Source organism: Rattus norvegicus, chromosome 19 (assembly GCF_036323735.1).
Source record: "Rattus norvegicus strain BN/NHsdMcwi chromosome 19, GRCr8, whole genome shotgun sequence".
Lineage (NCBI taxonomy): Eukaryota > Metazoa > Chordata > Mammalia > Rodentia > Muridae > Rattus > Rattus norvegicus.
The window spans coordinates 17545493-17561628 of record NC_086037.1 but is presented as its reverse complement, the minus strand read 5'-3'; the positions used below and the strand labels follow the sequence as shown (position 1 = coordinate 17561628).

At 45.0% G+C, this 16136-nt stretch overlaps 1 protein-coding gene and 1 pseudogene across 1 annotated transcript in view; one reads left to right on the top strand and one right to left on the bottom strand.

Moving 5' to 3' along the window:
- LOC134483188 (uncharacterized) overlaps positions 1 to 16136 on the bottom strand; it is a 341330-nt gene that overhangs the window by 20964 nt on the left and 304230 nt on the right. The window lies entirely within an intron of this gene.
- Positions 2377 to 3832, top strand: LOC134483410 (zinc finger CCCH-type antiviral protein 1-like; annotated as a pseudogene).

Below are 16136 nucleotides of genomic sequence, written 5' to 3'. Positions count from 1 at the left end.
TCCACTATGTTCATAGCAGCCTTATTTATAATAGCCAGAAGCTGGAAAGAACCCAACAGAGGAATGGATACAGAAAATGTGGTACATCTACACAATGGAATATTACTCGGCTATCAAAAACAATGATTTTATGAAATTCATAGGCAAATGGATGGAACTGGAAAATATCATCCAGAGTGAGGTAACGCAATCACAGAAAAACACACATGGTATGCACTCATTGATAAGTGGATATTAGCCCAAATGCTTGAATTACCCTAGATGCACAGAACACATGAAAATCAAGAAGGATGACCAAAAAGTGAATGCTTCACTCCTTCTTTAAAAGAGGAACAAGAATACCCTTGGGAGGGAATAGAGAGGCAAATATTAAAACAGAGGCAGAAGGAACACCCATTCAGAGCCTGCCCCACATGTGGCCCATACATATACAGCCACCCAATTAGATAAGATGGATGAAGCAAAGAAGTGCAGGCCTACAGGAGCCGGATGTAGATCGCTCCTGAGAGACACAGCCAGAATGCGGCAAATACATAGGCGAATGCCATCATTAAACCACTGAACTGAGAACCGGACCCCCGTTGAAGGAATCAGAGAAAGGACTGGAAGAGCTTGAAGGGGCCCGAGACCCCATATGAACAACAATGCCAAGCAACCAGAGCTTCCAGGGACTAAGCCACTACCTAAAGACTGTACATGGACTGACCCTGGACTCTGACCTCATAGGTAGCAATGAATATCCTAGTAAGGGCACAGTGGAAGGGGAAGCCCTTGGTCCTGCCAAGACTGAACCCCCAGTGAACGTGATTGTTGGGGGGAGGGTGGTAATGGAGGGAGGATGGGGAGGGGAACAGCCATATAGAAGAGGGGGGTTAGGAGGATGTTGGCCCGGTAACTGGGAAAGAGAATACAATCAAAATGTAAATAAGAAATACTCAAGTTAATAAAGAAAAAAAAAATGTAGCCCCACTCTGACTGGCCAACTAAGCTCCAGAAAATCTTCCCCAATCACAAAACTGGGCCATGTGGGAGCCTACACTGTTTAAAGGGGAGAGCTGAGTGCTTTCTCCTGGAAGAAATACTTGGGGGTTGACTTTCACTTGTGAACCTTCTGTGTTAAGTCACTTCTCAGAAGGGAAGCTTTCCTCTAACTCTTCCATGGGACCCACCCAGCACTGGGGCCTGAGGATCCTATGGTGTTGCAGCTCTGAGCTGGGAGGGGTAGCTCTCACCCTGGCATGGAGAAGCCTGTTTTCACAGCTGATCTAGATCTGAGGAACAGGGGCTTTTAAAGAAGCATGTGAGAGTATCTCCTGCAGGAGAGCCCAGTCTGCAGGGAAAGTCACACAGGACAGCGAAAAGTGACTTCGCAACAAACACAGGGAATGGGAACCAGGGAGGGCACTGGATGGATGGTCGGAGAGTTTGAGAAAGCCTGCATCTCCCTGAAAGTCTTCCCACAACCATAAGTCCCACCACTGTCCCCTTCTCACAGGGGAGGCTCAGCAAAGCCTGCCACCTGCTGGGATCCCTGCAAACTAAAACCAGAGTGGAGAACTGAGGAAAGCACTTTGGTGGAGGGGGAGACACAAGTCTCCAGGGCCAGGTCAGCCTTCTGTCCCTTTGGTTCTCCTCACTTCACAGAGGTGCCTATTGAAAGGTGAGGCAAGCCGGGATCTCAACAGTCTTTGGCCAAAGAAGTGAGAGCCCACAGGGCAGAGCAAGGCAAAGCAGAGCCAGGCAGAGCAAAGTGAAGCCCTGCCAGTCAGCAAATAGGCCTTGCGCATGTGGGACTGGTGGCAGCAGTGCTTGCCCTTGCTCTCCTGGTGGTGCAGAACACCTGCCTGGATGTGGGGAAACTCACAGTGGCTTGTCCTCCAGCTGCAACTGCCAGTGCTTGGGGAGGGGGAAGTTGAAGATGCTCCCATGATCCTCCGATTTCCGGCCCACTTTGTCCACGGTTGTCCATGTTCAAGGCTGTGGTCAGCCCCGCCAGAAGCCCGGAGGACAGGGAGAGCAAGCACAAATGGCCAGCAACCACCATGGGCATCTGCGGTGGGACCCAGGCCAAGTAGCCACAGAGGCGCACCAGGCAGCCAGGCACCAGCCCCAAGCCTGTGCATACTGAGGCCAATGACACTCCACTAGTCCCTCCCACCATGCACATCCCACCCCTGGCAGGCAAGATCTCTCTGTCCAGGGCTTCCCCCAGACCTCCAACTACCAACAGCTCAATGAGCCCTTACTTAATTCTTGTTAACCATAATGGCTTGTCATAAAAGGTCATTGGGAAAGTCAATGATGAGATGAAAGCCTTAAAAGAAATCTAGAGAGACTTACGGAAATGAAGAAGAATGCTCTCTTCCCAGTAGGAGCCTGGCAGTCCCAAGCTCAGGGCACCTCATGTCCAGTCTTGAACCCAGCATGCATTGTTGTGGAGAACCTGCCTGCTTAAGGACCTGGCTTCCCACTCATTCTCCTGAGATGATGACTTTAATTCTTTTAATTTTTACTGGTTATTTTCTTCATTTCCATTTCATGTGTTATCCCCTTTTCCAGTTTCCTTTCTCCACGAAGCAGAGTCCAGCTCACAAGCCTGAGCAGCTGCAGCCATAGTGCACCATGGGGGATCCTGGGGCAGACTGTTTCATCACCAAGATCCTGTGGACCCACAGGGGCTGCATGACCTTAAAGGAACTGCAGAGTAGGATCAGGCTCCAGAGGCAGAGCTCTAGGAGCTGCTGGGCAAGACTGCTTATTCCTATTGGAGACTGGAGATCAGGCAGGGATCACGCTGTAGGTGGCGGCTACTACTGAAGCCTGTGGCTTCAATCTCAAGTGCATCCAGGGACCATGCTACAGATTGCCCAAGCCTCTGCAAGCTCAAACTTCTGGGACAGAGTCATTATGCAAAATCCCAGAGAAACCTCTGCAAATATCCACACCAAGTTTTTAGGAACAGAGCTTCCAGGTCCTGAAGAATCATGAGCTTTCTGGGCTTAACCAAGAGGAGCCGGCCTTCTTCCTGGTACAGGGGGATGCTTTTCTCCTGCAAAAGTTACTACAAAGGAGACAGCCACAAACAGATCTGCTTGAAGCCACAGCCATGCAAGAGAGTCCAAGTCTGTGAGCACTTCACCCAGGCCAACTGCCGTTACCTCAACTGTCTCAGGTCTCATAACCTGATGGACAGGAAGGTGCTGACCTCCACGTGACTGAGCACGGGCTGAGTTCTGATGGGGTCCAGAACATCCAGGACATCTGCAACAACAAACACATTAGGAGGAGACCCACTGGCATGAGAGCTCCCCATGAACATCATAGCAGCAGGGCACACAGAGACAGAAGCAAAAGCAGAGACTGATTCCTTCCAAACAGTCTAGGATTTCTCTCCCATGTCTCATTTTGGCATCTGGTTCACCTTGTCCAGATGTCACCAGCTGTAAGGATTCCCTGGAGGACGTGTCTACAGCTGTCACTCAGGAGGTCAAGAACCTGGGGACCCAGGACTCTGCACAGCTTTCCTTGGTCTCATCTAAGGCTGCTGGTGTCTGAGGACCCAGTCACATGAGAGCAAGCCAGAATGGAGATCTGGATGCTTCTTTTCTAGAAATCCTACTGATTCTTTGTAAGCTCCTGCCTCCTCTGCTGGCTTTCTTCTTGCTGCAGCAAAAAGAGATGAGTCCATGTCCATGAGAACAGGCATGCCTTCTGGACACCGCATGGAGGTCAAGGGAAAGAATGAGGCTCCAGACATCGATTACATCCCATTTTAAATGGTTCTATTGATGGGGTGACAATGGAAGAAGCAACAGACCTAGGAATTCTAGGTAAAAGGAGAAACTCAGGGAAGGAGTTTGGCAATGTTCCTTCTCTTTCAATTCAGTGGAATAATTGAAGCACTATTGTTATTGGGTCTTCATTAAAAGTCTGGTAGAAAGGATGCATTAAAGCCATGTGGCCCTGATTATTATTATTTTTAATTTTTGGAGTGGCAGCCTTTAATGACTGTATCTATTTTCTTATGGGAATTATTCATTACCTTCCCAGATCTGTATTTAACTTGGTATTTGTTATCTGTTAGAAAAATCACCAGTATCAAATAGATTTTTCACTTTTCTGTAGTAAAGGCCTCTGAAGTAAGCCCTAATGATTGTTGAATTCACTCAGTGTCCTTTGTTATATCCCCCTTTTCATTTCTGATTTGGGACTTTAGATATAGGCTCTGTGGTTTGTCTGTCTTGTGGATCTTCTCAAAAAAAAAAAAAAAAAAGCCAGCTCTTGCTTTCCTTGGCTCTTTGTATCATTCTCTTTGTTTGTAAGTGATTGATTTTAGTTCTGAGTTTATTTCCTGCCATCAAATCCTACCAGACTCTCTATGGGATGAGGCTTTGCCTCACCTTGGTAACAGCAGCATGTGATACATGAAGCTTTTGCTGCTCTCTGTAGTGGGGATGACGTCACAATTTCACTGAAAACCATGCACAGCCTCGTTTTAGACTGTATTAAAGTAGCCCACGATTTCAGTGCTCCCTGCAAGGTGCCATGAGACAGTAGTAACATGAGTCTGCCTGCACCTCGACAGTTTTCACTAGGGACTTCTGAGTGATTTTATGAAAATTTATAGTGAGTTCATGGATGAACATGCACAAACACAAACGCACACACACACTTTACTGACATGGTGCACATTCTTTCCACACAAAGAAGAAAGTGAGTATTAATGAAAACACACCAATAAAGGAATGGATGGACGGGGTTGTGGGGAAGCTGGGGCTTAGAGTTATTTAAAGGCCCTGTGCAGGCTCTCCTTCTGTTGGAGGCTAAACTTCAAGTGCAATGGGGTTCTTTATTTTCTTTCTGTATAGCACACAGAGGTAGGGTGGAAACTAGGTTTTGAGCATATTTGGCAAGTACTAGAACACTGAATTAATTCCTAGGGCTGGAACCCTATTAATGTTCTACAGAATTACAGGGCAGGCTGGATGAAGACTCTCAGCTGACAATGTGGACATCTCAAGACAGGCACTGGACAATGGCTGACTGACTTGTATGAAGACTGGAAATGTTTTGCTATCTCAGAGGAAAAGAAGGCCCCTCCGACTACACTGTACTCTAAGGACAGTTTATTCAGGTAAGGGATGACATGAACTATTGTCTCATGTCACAGATGTCAGCACAAAATATCCTAGGTATTGAATGCCAATGGTAACATTAACAGAGCAAATCACACAGTGTTGTGAAGATATAGAATATGACTATATGTAGCAAGAACCAGGCCCCTTCTAGTTTCTAAGATCATACCTGAGAACCTCAAATATAGTAATAATGTGATAATGTGGTATAAGTCTAGTTACAACTAGTTTCTATTGTGACACAGATGACTCCTTTTGTGTCATGTTCAGCTTATAATGAATGACTAGACCTAAGCATGAGAATAACCAAATACTACATTGCTTCTCTAGCTGCTGAGCTTTTAAAAGCCCTGGTGTGACAGCAAGCTTTTGTGGACATCTGGATTATTCCTTCTGTACTTTAACTCTCTAAGTCAACCCCACTCTGAGTAAGTCAGTTCCATTCCATAAGTTGGAAATCAGTCAACTGGAAAAAAAATACTTTCTCAATACAAACACAGATTGGCCATGGAAAAAGGGTAGCTTGAACTGTCCCACCTAGGTCCTGGGCTTGCACAGGCCTGCTCTCCAAAAGAAACGTGTGTTCACAGCTGCAGGCTGCATTCACTATGGATGCTCTTGAGGTTCCTCCCTAAACTGCTTAGATTAAGATAATTTTGTTGCCATCTATCAAAAGAATTCATTATGCCAAACTGGCCTTTCTTCTGAACCTTCTGTTCTGTGGGCAGGGCAAAATCTCCAGCAACCCTCACAGCAATGTGGGCTGCCAATCTGGGACTCAGAATTATACCAGTGCAAACCAAGAACAGGGCAACTGGAAGAGACCTCATTGGGTTGTAGGAACCTTCTGTTCTGAGTCACTTCTCAGAAGGGGCACTTTGCTCTAACTCCTCCATGAGACCCAACCAGTACTGGGGCTGGAGGATCCTTAGGTGTGGCAGCTCTGAGCTGGGAGGGGGAGCTGGCACACTGACATGAAGAAGCCTGTTTTCACAGCTGATCTGGATCTGAGGAACAGGTGCTTTTAAAGAAGCATGTGAGAGTACCTCCTGCAGGAGAGCTCACTCTGCAGGGAAAGTCACACAGGACAGGGAAAAGTGGCTTCCCCACTTCCACAGGTCCTGTGACCCCAGGGAGGGCACCAGATGGTCCAAGAGTTTGAGAAAAGCCTGCATTTGCCTGAAAGACTTCCCTCAACCATAAGTCCCACCACTGTCCCAGACTCACACCTGAGGATCAGCAAAGCCTGCCACCTGCTGGGGTCCCTACAAACTGAACCCAGAATGGAGAACTGCGGGAAAGCACTTTGGGGGAGGGGGGAGACACAAGTCTCTGGGGCCAGGCCTGGGGTCTGTCCCTTAGGCTCTCCTCACCTCCGTTAGCCTCCTAGTGCAGAGCGCTGCAAGCCGGGATCTCAAAAGTCTTGGGCTGAAAAAGTGGGAGAAGGTAGCAGCAGTGGCGGTGGGGTCAACAGGGGAGTCGAAGACGGAATGGTAGCAACGCAAGCAGCGACGGCGAGGGCGGAGGCGGGGGGGGGGCGAAGGAGAGGACGGGTGTGGGGGGGTCGGGGCGGGGGCAGGGTAGGGGCGAGGACAGGCTGGGGGCGGGGGTTGGGACGGGTCTGAGTCGAGGGCGGTGGTGGGACTGGGAGGGGGGATGGGTCGGAGGCGATGTCGAGTGCGGGTGTGAGGTGGGGGCGTGGGCGGGGGCAAGCAGAGCAAAACCCAGCCCTGTCAGCTGGCAGATACCCTCTGGGGCGGGACAGACTCGCCCTGCAGCTCTATTGATGGGGTGACAATGGAAGAAGCAACAGACTCAGGAATTCTAGGTAAAAAGAGAAACTCAGAGAAGGGGTTTGACAATGTTCCTTCTCTTTCAAATCAGAGGAATAATTGAAGCACTATTGTTATTAGGTCGTCATTAAACGTCTGGTAGAAAGGCTGCATTAAAGCCTAGTGGCCCTCATATATATTTTTTAATTTTTGTAGTGGCATCGTTTAAATCTATTTTCTTATGAGAATAATCTTATGAGTTAAATCCCACATTTGGATTTAACTTGGTATTTGTTATCTGTGTAGAAAAATTACCAATATCAAATAGATTTTTCACTTTTCTATAGTGAAGGACTCTGAAGAAGCCCTAATGATTGTTGAATTCACTCACATGTCTATTGCTTCATCCCCCTTTTCATTTCTGATTTGATAATTTAGGTATTGACACTGTGGTGTGTACTTAGTTTCAGAAAGGGGTTGTTTCTCTTATGGATCTCCTCAAAAAACAGCTCTTGCTTCCTATGACTCTTTGTATTATCCTCTTCGTTTGTAATTGAATGATTTTAGTACTAAGTTTATTTCCTGCCATCAAATCATACCAGACTCTCTGTAGGATAAGGCTTTGCCTCATCTTGGTAACAGCGGCATGTGATAAATGAAGCTTTTGCTGCTCTCTCGTGGTGATGACGTCACAATCTCTGTGTAAACCATCCACAGCCTGTTTTTAGGCTGTATTATAGTAGACCACCATTTCAGTGTTACCTGCCAGGTGCCGTGGGACACTAGTAACACACGTCTGCATGCACCTCGACAGTTTTCATTACAGTCTTCTAAGTCATTTTATGAAAATTGATAGTGAGTTCATGGATGAACATACACAAACATCTGCACAGAAACACAAACAAACACAAACTCTCTCTCTCTCTCTCACTCTCTCTCTCTCTCTCTCACACACACACACACACACACACACACACACACACACACACACACTTTACTGACATGGTACACGTTCTTTGCACACCAAAAATAAAGTGAGCAGTAATGAAAATACACCAATAATGGAGTCAATGGAGGGAGTTATGCAGAAGCTGGGACTTAGAGTTACTTAAAGGCCCTATGCAGGCTCTCCTTTTGTTGGAGGAGAAATTTCAAGTGCAATGTGGTTCTTTATTTTCTTTCTCTAAAGCACACAGGCTATGGTGGAATGTAGGGCTTTGACCATGTTTGGAAAGTACAATCACACTGAATTAAATCCTAGGGCTGGAACCCTATTACTCTTCTACAAAATTACAGACCAGGCTGGATGAATACTCCCAGGAGACAATGTGGACATCTCAAGACAGGCACTGGACAATGGCTGAAGACTTGTCTGAAGACTGGAAATATTTTGAAAATTCAGAGAGAAAAAAAAGGCCCCTCTGACTACACCGTACTCTAAGGACAGTTTATGCAGGTTAGGATGACATGAACTATTGTCTCATGTCACAAATGTCAGCACAAAGTATCCAAGGTATTGTATGCCAATGGTAGCATCAACAGAACAAAGCACACAGTGTCATGAAGACATAAATTATGAGTTTGTGTAGCAAGACCCAGGCCTCTTCCAGGTTCTTAGATAGTAACTGAGAACCTCAAATACGGTGGTGATGTGATAGTGTGGGGGGAATCTAGTTACAACTAGCTTCTATTGTGACACAGATGACTCTTTTGTGTCATGTTCAGCTTATACTGAATGAATAGACCCAAGCATGAGAATAACCAAATACTACATTGCTTCTCTAGCTGCTGAGCTTTTAAAAGCCCTGGGGTGACAGCAAGCTTTTGTGGACATACTGGATTGGTCCTTGTGTACTTTAACTCCTGAGTCACCTCCATTCTCAGTAAGTTAGTTCAATTCCATAAATTGGAAATCAGTCACTTGGAAAAAATACATTCTCAATACGATCCCAGATTGGCCATGGAAAAAGGGTAGCTTGAACTGTCCCACCTAGGTTCTGGGCCTGCACAGGCCTGCTCTCCAACAGAAACCTGTGTTCACAGCTGCAGGCTGCATTCACTATGGGTGTCCTTGAGGTTCTTCCCTAAACTGCTTAGATTAAAATAATTTTCATGCTAACAATCAAAAAACTCATTATGCCAATCTGGCCAACAGGAAGCTAATTTCGATCTGTATTTTGTCAGATGTGCAGAATAAATATGGTCATCATTGATAATAGGTGAAAGATCTGCTCTAATATGGACACTAAGTGATGTTGCAGGATGATCCTGACCCACAATGAGCAGTGGGAACACCAGAGCCCTGTAGGGATGGCTGGCAAGCTAACACATTGAGCATGCACAGCTCAGTAAATTTCCTGTGAATACACATCTCCTGAGATCTCTTTATTTGATTGGAGGTGATCCTGTCCACCTAATACAGTACATGATGTGGAAGGACAAAAGCACCTGCAGGAGCTGTGGTGATGACTCACAGGGTAGAGCATCTGCTGCTCTCTCAGAAGAACCACATGGACCCTAACAATTGGGTAAAGCATGTCAGTGATTACTTCATAAAGTGTGTGTCCGAGAAACAGCCACATTATCCACACAAAAGACACTGTCACACTGGGTACCCCTTGGTGACTTTGAATTCACTAATTAGCCCAGGATCCATGGAACATGCAGAGATCCATCTCCACCTGTCAGTTCTAAGTCCACAGGAGGGGACAGAACCCTTGAATAAGAATGATGGTCTTAAGAGTCAAGAGATAGAATTCAATTTTTATTCATAAGGAATTCATTTTTACAACAAAACAGGATTAAAACAAATAAATTAAAATATTTAAAAATATTTGAAAAGATAAAAACAGTAACAAGAACATATAAATATGAAACAACAAAAAGAAAATTTCAATTAAAATCATAACGAAAATATTTCTAAACAGCACATTCTTAATGAACATTTAGAAGCACAGATGTATTGCTGTTTCTCCTCTTGCACACATAATGAAAGGAGGTCCCCCAAGTTGTCTCTCAAGTGCTGTTTTCTGAGAAGAAAGTAAGACCTCAATCAGTCAGGCTGGCTTAGTGGTATATAAATTTAGGGTCTCTAAGCAATGACAAATTAACTCTGAGGAAGAATACTCATCCAAAAAATTTGTTACCATTCAGGATATTTGTCATCAGGGACTCCTGAGAAAGCAACTTATTCTTCAGGAAGCTTTCTTACTGCTGTGTGTCCAATTCCAGCTCTCTTGCACTTTCTGAGACCTGGGAGAGGAAGGCAGTTTTTCAGACACTGATTTGGTGGTGAAATGCAAGGCAGCTGTCGGAAGGCTGCCTACTACCATCTCAGTTCTATTGGACAGTCAACATGGACCTTTTAACTGATATCATTGTTGCTAACTCTTTGGGAAGGGCAAAATCTCCAGAGAGCCTCAAAGTAATGTGGGCTGCCAATATGGGACCCAGACTTATACCAGTGCAAACCAAGAACAGGGCAATGGAAGGAACCTCATTGGGTTGGCAGGAAGAAAGTAGATGTTCATATGTCACCAAGGTTAAAACCAATGACAAGTACTAATTTGACATTTGCACTTTGTTCTTATCCCGCAAAGGTGCTTCCTACACAAGAAGTCACATGACCACAGAGTGTCATTTGTCAAAGAACCAAGAACTTGTTCAAAACTCTACAGAGCATCCAATCTATCACGTGGATATGCAATAATGAGGTATGTTATTAATCTGTCACCATTTCTATACTGCAGCTTCAAAAAGAGCAGACAAATATACTTGCAAAATAATTCAGTTTCTGAAATGTGGTTGGCTTCCCAGAATACTTGTGCATAGGCAGAGCAATGAACAATTCCATTACATGAGGTGGTTGGCTGGTTGTGAGTGTAAATTAGAAAGGTGGTAGGAGAGAGCAAAGATGTATCAAATTGGCAACCTTTATCAGATATTTTTAAGCTAACACAGCTGCTCGTCCCTACCAGATGACGCTGGGTCTGGACGTTGCTGGTCTTTATCTTTCTTGTTGAAGTCAACCAAATATTTCTGGTTCAGTGCACAATCAAGATGTACCTCCTTGCTCTCCTGCTTCAGTGGGACCAACTCCTTCCTACATGTGTTCTCCATCAGGAGCTGGCTGAGCAGGTTTCTGGAAATACAGTCTGCATAGTAAGATCATGCTGCCCCTTTCTCCCATTCCCACTCCCGAGTGCCACTAACTCCACCAGGACCCAGATACCCATGAAGACTTAATAGAATTCATTTTGATACGTATAAGGCTGCTGCACAAACCACAAAGAGTAAATTCCGGGAAGAATAAATTATTTGTTTGGCCTGAGCACCAATTAGTGTCCACATCTCTCAAAAAGAACATGGATCTACAACTATCCATGAAAGCCCAATGCATGGGGGCAACATCAATTAGTAGTTGGCAAACACCCTCAAAGGAGGTCAGTAGAACCAAGAGAAGGTCATGCTAACCATGTGGTCCACACACTGAGTTTTGTAAAACCTGGTATGACACCATAGGTCCAGGTCAGCCTAATAACCTGCTGACTTCAATCAGTGCTGTTCTATCTTCTGAAGATGCCTAGACAATCCTGGGATGAGTAACAGTCTTTTGTGGAACTGAAAACTGAGTCCTAATGACCCTGGCACACTGATGTGTAAACAGCACAAGAGATAGAACCAGAGCTGAAGACCGTCCAATCCAGAACAAAGAAAGTCAGAAATGGCCATTCCACAGGTGATAGGCTTTCTGACCAGGACTTACCTAGAGAAGGTAATCTCCTTCTTCAGCTTATGGTTGGTCTCATGGATCTCAGTGTTCTCCATCTCTAAGTTGTGCAGAATTGACATGACCGCCTCCTCCATTCTCTCCAGGTCTTCATAATATGGATTTGGCCTGAAGTGTGGCCTGGCCCCAAATGATAGAATCCAGTGAACATCAGCATTTAGGAATATATGAGCTCAGGGTGGGTCCTGTACTACCCCAGTCCTGGAAGGACACCTTCTGAATTCTACATATTGGATCTTCTTCAGCTTCAGAAACGTGTTTTTCTGTGTCCGGGACACCAGAATCTCGGCATCCAGATGGAGGCTTCCCTGGCTCCCTTTGTTCAATCAAGAGGAAATCTGCAGTCAAGCCAGTTAAGCTATCAAGAGCCTCGGCCACACCTCTCCATGCTCCCCCACCCCAACACACCCAGAAACCGGTGATTTCTTTTCTCCTGTTTTGATAACAGACCTTATATCAACACAAAATTATAATCTGCACAAGGAATACAAATAAACAGACAAACGTGGCCACATAGTCAAAGAACTGTGCTGTTGACAGTGGGGCTCCCAGAACAAAGCATTCACATCACCATGAATGTGTTACAGGTAAATACTCAGGCCAAGACATAGACCCCTAGATTCCAAGTGTGGAGGGAAATATAAACATATAAATGTTGTACATATGCATTTGGATGTATGCACATACAGACTCACAGACTGAGAAATACCCACAAAAAAGAGAAATGTAAAAACAGAGTCAGAGAAAGAGAAAGAGAAATATGGAAACAGAGAGTACTGTGAAAACCAGGAGAAATGCATCCACCATTGCTGTCTCAGAGGGCAAGACACACAGACAATAACAAACAGGCCTGAGCCTGAGACCTTCTACTCAAGCATTGAGATGAACAGTTTGGTACCAGGCCCCTCAGGCTGCTGCGTGGATCTTCCAGCACTCAGTCCCCTGCCTAGCAAGTACAGAGACTCACCATAAACTCACTGCAATTACAATCTTGCAAAGCCACCATCTGTCAAGGGCTTTGCAAATGCACACTAGACACTCACTCTCCCTGACTTTATCCCCGAATTCTTCATTCAGACCACAAGATCTGCTTTTCAATAAATGGAAGCAGATGAGTCCATTTTCCATCTCGCTCCTCAGGAAGGGTCAAGGTTCTGAATCTCCTCTATATGGGAGGTGAGGTTTAGCACAGGGTGGTTAGGGAGGCACAGCTTTCTAGAACCCAAAACCTTAATAGGATAAGATGAAGGTGACCTTGCAGACCCAGGAATGAAACAAGAGCATTTGGAGCGATTCATACCTGTTCTTCATGGATCTCTCTGTCAGAAACCTCAGGCGATCTCTCAGGTCATTTCTCTCCTCGGTAATGAGCTGCAGCTCTTTAATCAGCCTCTCCTTTTCCTTCTTGGCCTGATTCTCGCTTAGTTCAGTGCCAGGGGATGATGTTTCTCTCCCAGCGTCTGTAGGTAGAAGAACACAAGTGAACCTGCATGGGGAGAATGCATAGAGTGTACATAGACCACAGTTAGGCCTAAACAGGAGAACAAGCCTGGAACCCAGTGTCACTGCTAGGCGATTGGTCTATGCTTAAGAGGCCTCTTCAGTGGATCTCAGTTCTCCCACTACTCTATAGAGACCAAGAGATGTAAGCAGCCAGGTGTTCCCTATGCCGGACATCAGGTGCTTACATGGACCACGGAGATGGCTTCTCCAGGATTATCATCAGCTGAACAGGGTACAGCTTGGTTTCAGGACCCTCACCCCTGTGGGTTCGAACTCAGATGATAAATTCACCATCCACAAGACTTGAGTGATTGGAGACACTCAGATGTCCTACCCTGATACTCTAGGCCAACAACTTTGGATTTAAAACACATTTCCATGGAGGACATGGTCAACAGACTTATCAGTTCCCCTATTTGAAATACCAAATGCCCGAGAAGTTCCAATAGGTTACAGGATGAATCTTGGTCCACATGTTCCAAATACTTTTGGTATTTTAGAAACATGGATTTAAAACGCATTTCCAGGTAGGATATGTTCAACAGACTTATCAGTGTCCCTATGAGAAATACCAAATGCCCCAGAAGTGTGAATAGGTTACAGGCTGAATCTTGGTCTACACGTTCCAAATAGTTTTGGTATTGAAAAAAAATTTTTGTAACATACAACCTCTAATATATAAAGCAAACGATGACCCTGCCAGTTAGAAGAAATCAGAGAAGGTCTAAGAACATAAGGTTATTGCCTGGAGCACAATCTCTCCCTGTTACTACTGTCAGATATCCACTGTATTTAAAGAAGCAGTGATAGTGAAATACATTGCTGCCCTGTCTAAACTCAGAAAAGGTGGACCCTCCATGAATACTGATGGTGTTATTATATCAATGTAACATAACAAATGCACTGAAAAGTAAAGACCAGAAGTTCACAGAATAATAGCATTGGCCTTACCATATCCTCCCAGTGGGGATGGGGAAACTAAAGTTCTGAAATCCTTGGCTTTAAGGAATTGTGATATTCATGGAAATTCAATTCCTTTTCAGATGCTCCAGTTGTTGTGGCCCATTGCTAGAAAGGTCAGCTTAAGCCTGCAGCCCCCCGGTAGGAAGCTCAAAATACACTGCCCAGAACTTACTCAACATTCCCCAGAAGTGCTGTCTTTGTCCATCATTACTTTGAGACGAAAGGCCAGACTCCTTCACTCTAGTCTCTCCACAATCGATGTTCCCCCTCCCAAAACGCTTGCGAAGACGGGAAAACATGTCTTAGCTTGTAACCGCCAGACTCAGACTGAGAGAAACTAGGGCACTGGTCGTCACTACAACACTGGTGACATCACAGAGGATGCCAGAACTCTCTAGGAGACAATAGAATGTCCAAGAAGGGACAGCTGATGTCATGGGGAGCAGACTTTGCCTCCTGCTAATGTTCTCCCTGTACTGAGCATAAGCTGAGGTGCCCTTTCCAGGAGACTTTCCTGGGGAGAGCCACTGAGCATCTCCTGCTTCCAAAGCCAAATTTTCCTCAAGGCTTGATTATAAAACCTTAGTAATTCCTATGCATCTAAATGAATGTTTCCTTTCAAATCTTTCCCAAAAAATGTCTCACTAACTCAAATTGTCCTCATTCACCAATGTTAGCCATTAAAACTTCCTGAGATTTCATACCAGCTTGAATATGCAGTCAAAAGTTCTCCTGTCTCATTATGTACAGGTGCTTTATATCACATCAAGAAATAGTCTGCATGGTAGGTTACAGCATGGGCGTGTGTTAGGGGAACACTCATGAAGTCGTGTGCTTAGCAATTGACAATTGCCAGAAAATTCCTTAGTTAAAAGAGTTGAAGTCTTTATGGTGCTAGGAACAGTGTGGAGACCAGTTGGAGGACAAAAGTGCAATATTGGAGCCACCAATGAAGGGAACCTCATGCTGCTTGTGGGGTTCTCCTTTCTGCGCCAATGTCGCCAAAGGAGCACTGCTGACAGGCCTTCTATCAGAAGCTGAGCCTCTATCAGAAAAATAAAATAGTCAAGAGATATAGGGGGTGCAGATAAAGGTGTAGGACGAGGCTATACACATCACTACGTGGATAGAGCAAGGACCCAGCACTTGTGCTCTGGGTCATGGGCTTCCCCACAAACACAAAAGCATCTGTCACAGTAAAAAATGGATACTGTATTGAGTGCACACACCAACACTGATTGATCAGTTCCATACCCCAGATTTTGGGGGCAGATCCATGGCCCCAAATATCTTCCTCTCAACTTATACAGCAAAAAATAAGAAAGAAAGAAAAAAGTCAAAACAAAAAGCTCAAGCTTCTCATATGAGGATTGCAGGAAGTGTGATCTGGTGGTCAGTTCTGATTAGGCCATTTTAGATAGAACAGTGCACTGGGATGCTTAATGTGATGGGTCCTATATAAAGCTTTCTGCAATATTGGAATTTTAACAAGCCTCATCCAGAACATACAGAACAGGAAAGGATGTGATCACCATGTCCTTGCTCTCTATCAGGTTATTTTTCTGTGTCCGTGATTGTCAGCCATAGACAGCAACAATCTGAAATAGCTGGTAAACATGGAACAAAGTGGCTAAAACTATAGTTGTGGGTTACACACCTCAACTGTCAAAGGCTAATGCTGTCCTCACAGTCCCTGGAGGCCACTCTTGTAAGACTGTCTACTGGAAAGTAGAAGCAGGTTTATCTGAGCTCAAAGTGAACCTGGCCAGGTAGGAAGAGGGCAACATGGGATAATTGAGACCCTGTCTAAACCAGCACAGAAACCCACACTTCCTTCAAAGCATCATCTATGAATTCTTGATTATCTACCATTCTCTCCCTACCAGTCTTTCAGACTGGAATTGTAGAAAAGAACTGGAAATGATCTTCCTATTCTGAAGACCTTGATCTCTCTTTCCCTAGGTGCACATTAAG